This window comes from Thermobia domestica, chromosome 15 (genome assembly GCF_964235325.1).
Source record: "Thermobia domestica chromosome 15, izTheDome1.hap1.1, whole genome shotgun sequence".
In the NCBI taxonomy this organism is placed as follows: Eukaryota; Metazoa; Arthropoda; class Insecta; order Zygentoma; family Lepismatidae; genus Thermobia; species Thermobia domestica.
In genome coordinates this window covers 167,996,184-168,006,929 of record NC_137468.1, presented here as the reverse complement: position 1 = coordinate 168,006,929, position 10,746 = coordinate 167,996,184, and the positions used below count along the sequence as shown (strand labels likewise).

Here is a 10,746-nt window from a genome sequence, read left to right as displayed (position 1 = left end):
AAAGAAATATATAATGATTTCTCTGGATAATTTGGATTAGTCCAGAATTCGAACACACACACGCTGGTAAGTCCAACATTTTTTTTTTTTTTTTAACTTCGTTCTTCGGATTCCCAATAAAGTTGACTACTGAAAAGCTGAGTTATAGATTCTGTATTAAAACAACACCTTCGCTAGACATGTTCAGTATACACATTGTCTTACATACAGAACAATACATTAGTTATTAATGCATGTCTGAAATAATAGTGCTTCGTATAGAATTTTACTTCATCCAATCGCAATAGCACAAAGATAAAAAATATTGCTAGGGATAATGTTCTTATTACAGAGAAAAATAATTAAAATGACTGAACATTAACAATCATTTTCTTTAAACAGAGATAATATTTTATTATAATTTATGGAAGAAAGAAATAATTTGTAGTACAGTATTTTTATTAGGGTTATATATTCGTACAAAATAATGTAAGTACAACTGAGTCTGTCTTCAGAAAGGGCGTACTTTTAGCCACAACCTACACTGCTTCTTTTGACTGTCTTTCAAGCAGAATTCTGGTTTGATGCACGAAATACCTGCAACAAAAATCAGAAAATATTTAAAATGTTATATTCAGTGTGCTTAATTTGGTTGTACTTAACAATACAAAGTATCTTAACATTTTTGAGATTAAATGGACAAAAATGTTCGGTCAGGTATGGACTTTTGGGTTGCACGTAGAAAAACTATGAAGTGTTTATTGATGCTGAACAACAACTCAAAATGTATTACCATTCAAAAGTAAGTGGGTACCTCAATGGTGTTCGGGCTACCATGGGGTACCTAATGTCTGTATTTTTTAGATATATGAAAATATATGTCTCTAAAATGTAAGGAACTGACATCTGTTTACCGAAAACCTCAACTCGGTAAGCCTTATGGATATCGAGATATGGGAAAATAAAGAGCGACACTACAGAACTGTGGAGTTTGCGTACTAGATGGTGCAGTTTCGGAAACGTAATTACGAGGGCTTACAACAACCTCAAAAGTAGTTTCAATTAAATACACTACACACACGCCCTGATGGGGGTTTTCGGGTACCATGATATTCCCAGAACTCTCATTTCTAAATATTCTAAAATATGTCTTAATAACGTTTTAAAGAACGTTAGAGGTGTGTGTTTACCGAAACCGCAAGTCGGTACGCCTAACAGTTACCGAAATATGGTGAAATAAAAAGCGACACCATAGGTACGTGGAGCTTGCATATTAGACAGTACAATTTAGAAAATTAATTAAAATATGACTATCAAGATATTGTCAAATAAAGGGAGGATCCATATAGTTATGGGGTTTTCGTGTTAGGTGGTAAAATTTCCGAAACCGGTCATGTAAAGTTAATAAGCATCAGTAGCAATTTCATCTTAAAATAATTAGGTATTTCCATGGAGTTTAAGAACATCATGGGGTCTACCAAGATTAAATTTTAAAAGTTTTGTAAAATATATTTTGACATTTGTAAAGAGTATTAGAAATATGTATTTACCTAAAAGTTCCAGCTAGTACATCTAGCAGCTAGAGAGACACCATACAATAAAAGCGTATTAGATCTTGAAATTTCAGAAAACAATTATTGATCCTAACAAAAGTTAAATAAGATGGTACTTATATGGGTTAAGTGAGAACCTCAGACTCGTCAGTACAATTTCGATCGAAAGATTAATTCAGCTCTAAATTTTCTTTGGACAATTCCAAGCGTTCATCGGGCTCTGAAATAAAGTGAACATTTTTTGTCAATATCTAATATAGCAAGCGAGATATAAGGAATTATGTATTTTATGACGTCGTAAAAATAGAGACCCACATGGATTTGTACTTTTGAGTATTTGCTGTAAGAAGAAGAAATTTCAGAAAACAACCGTATATACCTTAATAGACAATTAAATGGGCGGGGGCACAGTGGCTTAGTGGTAGAGTGCTTACCTCTGGTGTATTGGGTTCTTGGTTCGATCCACGGCCAAGTCAGTTTGTAGTGGACATCGTATTCGTGGGTTTTCTCGGGGTACTCTCCTCCCACCTTTGCATTCCATCAATTCTGTCAACAACATTCACTTGCTTTAATCATAATCTCCCTGAGACTAAAATGCATAATCGTGGGTCGCTACACTGAAATATTTCCTTTTATTTAATTTTAAAATTAAATAGGGAGTTAAGTATGATCGTATCTCTACGGGTTAAGTGAATACTCCAATAGTTTCTGCAAAAAAAAAAGATTAGTTAAACACCCTACCACTAAGCTACTGTGTCCCCGCCCATTGAATTGTCTATTAAGGTATATACAGTAGTTTTCTGATTTTTTTTCTTATAGGAAAGACCCAAAAGTACAAATATATAAAGATCTCTATTTTTACGCCATAAAATATATAATTCCTTTTATCTTGGTTACTATCTTAGATATTGACAGCGAATTTTCATTCTTTTGTACAGCTCGATGAACCATTGGAATTGCCTGAAGAAAACCTAGGACTGAACTAATCTTTCGATCGAAATTGTACTGAGGTACTGATTTAACCCATAGAAGTACCATCTTATTTAATTTTGTTGCGACCAATAATTGTTTCCGAAATTTCAAGCTTTTATTTCACAGTGTTTCTCCAGATGTTAGATGTACTAGCTGGAAGTTTTGGGTAAATACATATTTCAAATACTGTTTACAAATGTCAGATTATATTTTCAAAAGCTTTTAAAATTTAATTTTGGTAGACTCCATGATGTTCTAACACCCCATGAAGATATCTAATTACTTTAAGATGAAATTGCTACTGGTGTTTATTAACTTTCCATGACCGATTTCGGAAATTTTAGCATCTAACACGAAAACCCCTTAACTGTGTTGGTCCTCCCTTTATTTGACAACATCTTGATAGCCGTTAGTCATATTTTAATTCAATTTCCGAATTGTAGCGTCAAGTATGCAAGCCCCACATACCTATAGTTTATTCCCCCCCCTAAAAAAATCAGTTCTTTACATTTTAGAGACATGTATTTCCATATATCTAAAATGCAGAAATTAGGTACCGCATTGGAACCCCATTGGAGTACTCACTTACTTTTGCATAGCAAGGTAAAAACGCCAGTGGTTCTCACTTTAAGTTTGAAAACATACTATTTTGTCTCTTCTCTGAGCATCGTGAATCTGTCGGAGCTGTACCATAGTTGGAAAGACTCACTGATCCTTCCTATAGTGACCATGTAGTCAGAATTCAAAAAGGAGTAGCCCTTGAAGGAAAAACAATATTTTAAAATCCTTGCACCAGTAGTCGTCACCTTAAAATCAAAATGTTCCAGTAGTAGTCAGGATTTTCTACCAGTGTTCATCACTCAAATAACTTGACAATTTATTCAAAAACGCACTGTGTATCAGTTTAGGGTTGAGAATACAATATAAAGTAGTAAGCTTAATAACTTTGCATCACTTTTAGCACTCAAGAAAGAAAATAAAAATGTTTTTACATACTTTTTAAAGCAATTTCAGAAAGAAAAATGTTAACTGAATTCAAAAGTTAACTGTATATCACTTCCACGTTAAGAGTACAATATTAAATACTATGTTTAATAACTATACGTCACTTTAAACTCTCGAGAATGAACATAAACAATTGTACATACATTTTAAAAACAATCTGAGAAACAAAATAAGTTAACTGAATTCAAAATTTAATTATACATCACCTTAAGCTTAAGAATACACTATAAAATGCTGAGATTAATAAAAAATGAAATCTTTAAGTTTAACGTCCCACGGTTATGCCGGTTAGGATAAGGAGACGGTGATAATGAGAAATGAGTGAAATGGTGGAATGAACAAAGTGGGAGGAAACGGGAGAACCCCGAGAAAACCCACGAGCAAGGTGTTTGTCCACCACAAAGTCCACACGGCGCGAGTTGGGATCGAACCAGGGACCCCAAGCACCGGAGGTGAACGCTCTACCACTGAGCCACCGCCCCCCCTGAGATTAATAACAATGCATTACTGAAGAATGAAAACAAAAATGTTTTAGCTACCTATATTGTATTTACAAGTTATTTCTCATTAACATTTTTTTTTTTTTTTTGATAACTCATGATCAAGTCTAGGGATGCGCAAGAGAAAAGATTTGAGGTTGTCTCCTCTCGAAAAGGTGCCGCGAAAGTTGTCTCGTCTCGAAAACTGGATCCGTTTCTATTGGAAAAGCTCTATCTTGTCTCGAATTTCGTAACAAAAATTGTCTCGTCTTGTCTCGTGCGCATCCCTAATCAGGTCCATAGCCAAAAACTTCATTTCGGAGGGTGCTCGATAGGGCTTTGGGATATCCGAATTTAGATATAGATAATCGATGTCGACAAACTATCGAAACTTGTTCGAAATATCGAAAAATACAGCAATATCGAAATATAAACAATATCAAAAATCGAAAATATAGAAATATGAAAGAGATCAAAAATATGGATATATCGAACAAAAATGGATATATGATCTTGGAATACGATTTGGTGGAATAATGAGGGAGAAAAATAATCATTGATTAAATATTAAATTGAAAAGAAATAAGAGCCTGACGCTCAAATACTTATCTATCCGGCACCCATCTTGATCCCCATAAAATATCATGAAGTGCTTCATTGATTCTAAACCCAATAATAGTAATTTAACAATAAACACAATATATAATTTACTACGCACCTTGAAATGTAGAAATTAATGATTGTAATCCCCAGCTTTCCAATAGACCTTTGATTTCTCCAAATGAAGATTCGGATATCTTGTTTCTTCTCAAGCAATAATGGGTTACAATAATCAGTTGCAGTCCAAAGCCAAGTCACTAAGTTAAGCATAAAAATAAAAGAATTCATTAGTTAGATGCATACAAAATCCTACGCATGTAAATCCGAATCTACTTGTATTAAATTGTAAATTTAAACAAACTAAATTATACTACAGTTATAGTGACATCAAACATACATTAAATAAGGTATACAGGGTGTCTCAAAAGTCCCCTGACATAGGGTAACTCTGTTATTATCAGAGTTACAACAGAATGTAGGAGGGAAAAGCATATCCAATTATGATGTTTTCAATCTAAAGTGAAGGAATTTTTAAAATCGGATGACCCGTTTGCGCTGTACACTCTCTATGCGCCCAATGTGAAATGAAAATGCAACGTTGCCATTTACCTGGACCCACAACAGAAGTGAGTGAAGTTACTGTCTTTTACGCTAACATGTCGATGGCCAGCCCCCGTTTCAAACAGTAACTTCATTCACTTATGTCGTGGGTCCAGGTAAATGACAACGTTGCATTTTCATTTAAAATTGGGTGCATAAAGAGTATACAGCACATTCATCTTGTCCGATTTTTTAAAAAAGTGTTCACTTTAGATTGAAAACGTCATATTTCGAGATGTTTTTCCTCTTACATTTTGTCGTAACTCTGATAATAACAGAGTTACCCTATGTCAGGGAACGTTTGAGACATCCTGTATACATCATAAGAGGTTCCTTTCTTAATTCTACACGGATGTGGTTTCATTGAATGTGAGGTGGGTGATACACATTAGGCCTTTTGGGAGTACGTCACACGGACGACCGTAATTTTGTGTTCAAAATTTTTATGAACTGGTGGGATATGTGATACATATGGCCACGGGCTAGAATTTTCTCAGTATGTCAAATATGCAATCAGATTTCATGCAGCTTAATTTGGTGAAAAGCTATTGCCAATTGAACGTTACATTTACCTCTTTCTTGCAGATGTTGAACCATGCCGTTAGCACGTGAGGAATGGATCGAAATAATCAAACTGTGGGGCGGGAGGAGTATATGTGCAGTGGTTGCCGATTGCAGAGTCATCCACAATGTGACTCTGTGTCACATGTTTCAGTGTCACAGTAATTAACTAAATTTGAGAAGACGGGCACATTCGTAAACATACATCGTAGCGGTTCAAACTCGCGGGACCTTGTTCCTTCCCCATTTTGAACCGGTACATGAAAATACCATTTACTCCATGTTTGCCTGCGCCGATTTTGAAAATTCCTTCACTAATCGATTTCTCCCGTTGAGTACTACAAGAACCAGTTAAAATCTCGCGGGCCCTTTATTCTTCCCCATTTTGAACCGGTACATGAAAGTGCGATTTTTTTTCATGCTTGCCTGCGCCGATTTTGAAAATTCCTTCACTAGTCGATTTCTCTCGACGAGTACTACAAGAATCAGTTAAAATCTCGCGGTCCTTTTTTCTTCCCATTTTGAACCGGTACCTGAAAATGCGATTTTCTTCATGTTTGCCTGTGCCGATTTTGAAAATTCTTTCAGTAATCTATTTCTGTCTTCGAGTACTACAAGAATCAGTTAAAATCTCGCGGGCCCTTTTTTCTTCCCCATTTTGAACCGTTACATGAAAGTGGGATTTTTTTTTCATGCTTGCCTGCGCCGATTTTGAACATTCCTTCACTAATCGATTTCTCTCGTCGAGTACTACAAGAATCAGTTAAAATCTCGCGGTCCTTTTTTCTTCTCATTTTGAACCGGTACCTGAAAATGCGATTTTCTTCATGTTTGCCTGTGCCGATTTTGAAAATTCTTTCAGTAATCTATTTCTGTCGTCGAGTACTACAAGAATCAGTTAAAATCTCGCGGGCCCTTTTTTCTTCCCCAAGCCAATATTTTTTTGTATATTTTGAATGTATTCAAGTATGGAATAAAAGTATTATATAATTCCCTTAGTAGGCTTCTCAACTTAATATTTTTCAACTTAAATTTTATTTATTTTAATTATTTATTTTCTTGTGACTCAATATTTAATTGCAATCGTTCATTGGGGAGAAGGGTGGCCATTCTCAAATATATAAATATAGTATTCTTAAAATTTATGTGTTCTCGTACTATTAGTTTCTTCCACTAGACCTGGAAATTGCAAAATTAATACCTGGAAAACCTGCAAAATTCAGGGAAATTGAGTTCCATATTTATGTATGAACACTGCTATTTACAATTTTTTTTTTTTCGAATAGGGAGAACTGTACGAAAGGGTGGTTTGAGAATAGTATAACAGTAGGTTTCTGGGAGTGTTGTTCGAAATGAAATCTTTAAGTTTTACGTCCCACTATTATGCTGGCTAGGCTCAAGATGACGGGGTGTTGTTCGGTGGGGGTCAATGTTGCCAATTTTGGGTAAAGTCGCTAAATAAGGGGAATTCGACCTCAACGATAGCGCAGGGTGACCATAAAATTTTCAGTTAAAAACGGGACAGGTTCTTGCAACACTAGACTTTTAGATCTACCTTTGTTCCTACCTTGATATCAGAGTTCCCCCTCTCTCTCTTCGTTACAGAGCGGGTACTTATGAAAAAGGAAAGACACGTTGAAGTTTGTTTAACACACAACCAACTGCTAAAACCTCTGCTGCTTTTCGAGCAGTACTGCGAACTATAGAGTATTTTTAATATAGGGATTTTCAGTTCAATTTTTGCCGCTTTGTTATTATTAATACTTTTAAAAGGAGTAAAGGTACTGGGTTTGTTATTTACTTCTTTCATTTACATAAAACGGGACGAATACTACTTTTTTCCATCTACTGACGGGACGGCCGCGACACGCCCCTAAAACGGGACTGTCCCGGTCAAAACGGGACGTATGGTCGCCCTACGATAACGACAAAAAAAAAAAATTCCGATTGGAGACTTTTTTGGGTGATTTTTAAATAACGATTTACCTACTTACACATTTAGCGACTTTTTGCTGCAAACAAAATGTTCATCTGTAGAGAAGCATTATTAGTTCAAAACAGTTTTTACGTTATTTTTTTCTGTTTGTTTGTTTTAATCAGCGCAAGTGATGAAGAGTTTGGAAATACAGCGTACTCACTACTCCACAATCCTGCATTGTTATGTTACCCTTGCCCTCTAACGAAGAATAACTACAAACTTGATGTCCTTTAGTTCGCAGAGTTTCCGTTGAGAGACACACGTAATACATCATTACCGATAGCAACAAGATTAGCTATAGATGCGTGAAAAAAGGCGAAGAAGGTGTTTGTTATATTTGTCCTCTGGGGTCTTTTAATTATTCTGCACTTTTTCTTTTACAAAAAATTGCTTAACGTAAGTACTGTAGTGTTAATTATTTCGGAACTATTTTGACCACAACATGAACAAAAGTACCCGAAACAACCTGAAATGATCCCTGAATTAAAGGATTGGTTGCGCCCTGTTTACAAAGATGTGAATAGAACCAGCGGCGCAAATCTGTCTTCAACATTGGGGGGGGGGAGGGTAAGACCGTTACCATACTTTTTTTGGCGATGTCCAAAATACTTATGAAGTTGAAAAACAATGTTGTGGAGGATCAGAGTTGTCTTTAGCGTTAGGAGGCTGCAGATTTGAGGCTTATTCTGGGGGACATCTCACGTTCCTTTGTAGCAATCGGACAAAAATCATCAAATTTCTCCCAAAAAACACATTTCAAATCGGATTATTTGGGAGAAGTTCCCCTCAGTTCCAAGATTGGAGGGGACATGTATCCGTCATCCCCCCCCCCCCCCGGGATTTGCGCCAGTGAGTAGAACATATTGTTTAGTTTACATCTACAACTTTTACAATGCTTATAGACAATGAATTTCTCGATTATTTCTTATAGCGACTTTTCACCCAAAATTGGAGTCGTCACCTCTCGTTTCGCAAACTTATTGCCAACATTTTAGAAACTGGTTGCGGGGAGAGCTACAATGGATGATTCAAGTTATTTCGTCGCTTCCGCTGTGAACCTAAGTACAAGATTCCAAAAGTCACATTTTTTTGGTTCCAAACAATATGTCTGCTGGGTGAAAGCATAGACTGGAATGTGTTGCCTTTCCTACCTTAACTTTAATCCCATAGTAGCTCCTTTCCCAAAGTTAAAAAAATGCAATTCTTCCTTTCTTAATAGTACTTATGACCCAAAGTATTACGTAAGCATTGTATGTTACTTATGTAGCTCACAGAGCCGCAGCTATGGGCAAGCAAGCAAAGCACGTGTCCCGGGCGCGTGGTTGGAGGGGCGCCTAAAAGAGAGGTTATATATTAGTACTTTTCCTGGCGGTATTTAATACTTTTCATCAGAGTGCGAAATCATGAAATCAAAGTGAGAGAAAAAAATGAAATGAAATCTTTGAGTTTTACGTCCCACGGTTATGCCGGTTAGGCTAAAGGAGACGGTGATTATGAGAAATGAATGAAATGGTGGAATGAAGTAAGTGGGAGGAAATGGGAGAACCCCGAGAAAACCCACGCACACGGTGTTTGTCCACCACAAGGTTCACTTGGCGGGGCTAGGATCGAATCCGTGACCCCAAGCACCAGAGGTGAACGCTCTACCACTGAGCCACCGCGGCCCTAAAAGTGAGAGGAGACTGGAGGAGTGAAGAGAGAGAGAGAGAGACAGAGAGAGAGAGAGAGAGAGAGAGAGAGAGAGAGAGAGAGAGAGAGAGAGAAGAAAACGCTCGCACTTTTACACTTCAAAGTAAATTAAGTCATTTATTTTTTCTGTCCCCCTCCTCCCCCTCCCCTAAGTTCTACTGTCAAAGTAAATAGCTAAAAACACTCCCAGGCCAGAAGCGCATCTACGTTGGAAATTTGATCGAGATCGGTCGGTCGGTGCAAGAGATTAAGAAAAAATGAAATGAAACCTTTGAGTTTTACGTCCCACAGTTATGCCAGTTAGGCTAAGGGAGACGCTGATGATGAGCAATGAATTAAATGGTGGAATGAAGTAAGTGGGAGGAAATGGGAGAACCCCGAGAAAACCCACGCACACGGTGTTTGTCCACCACAAGGTTCAATTGGCGGGGCTAGGATCGAATCCGGGACCCCAAGCACCAGAGGTGAACGCTCTACCACTGAGCCACCGCGGCCCCCGGCCGGGAATCGAACCCGGGTGTCCCACGCCAAAGGCGTGTTCATTAACCACTTAGCCACGAAAGAGCTCATCTGTGAGGCAGTGTAAACCCCCCAAAAAAGAAAGAAAATAAACGCACACTGGATGTTTGCGCAACTGAGGATCAAAACATTCTCAATGGAGTATGAGAAATAGTAAACGTCAATCACTGTGTGCTTTTGCTTATTCATTACTTCGTTAACACTTAATTCCTTCTAGAAATAGTGAAACAATACTATGAAGAAACACTAATTAAACTAATAACAATTACGTTGTATTTCTTACCATACCGTTTTTACCACCCATAGAATTTCAATCTAGCACTATACTGCATTATCACGCCGTAACGAAAGCTGAAATTCAAAGACATGGCACTCGTTAACTGTTGAAGCTGTGTTGTAGCTACCTGTATATCACGCGGCCTTCGTTGGTACTCCTCAACATAAATACGTCACAGCCCAAAGCCAGGAAACATCACAAACAGAAGACAGGGGCACAAGCAGTGCCTGACACTTCACGAACTCAAACCCACCAAGACTCAACTCAACATGACCTTCAATTACGTTCTAGAAACCAAACCAGTGCTAAGGCACAAACTCACCAACTTCCTATATGAAAACACAAGAAAAAAATCTAACGTTTTGGTTCCAAAGTGATGACATAACAATAATACTAAAAAGGTTTTAATTTTCAGTAACCCAAACATTAATTAACTAGGGAACATAACAAAGCAAAAATAAATAAATAAAAATAAATTAAATTAAAAAATAAAAACCTGACAAGTAAGCTCTCCCTGACTACTTTTTTTTTAAA

At 37.0% G+C, this 10,746-nt stretch overlaps 1 long non-coding RNA gene across 1 annotated transcript; it reads right to left on the bottom strand.

Moving 5' to 3' along the window:
• Positions 1–447: 447 nt before the first annotated feature.
• LOC145671948 (uncharacterized) lies at positions 448–10,746 on the bottom strand. The gene is made up of 3 exons (XR_014128596.1): positions 10,340–10,746; positions 4,707–4,845; positions 448–576 (listed from the first exon to the last, which is right to left on the bottom strand). It is a non-coding gene; the product is annotated as an uncharacterized LOC145671948 (long non-coding RNA).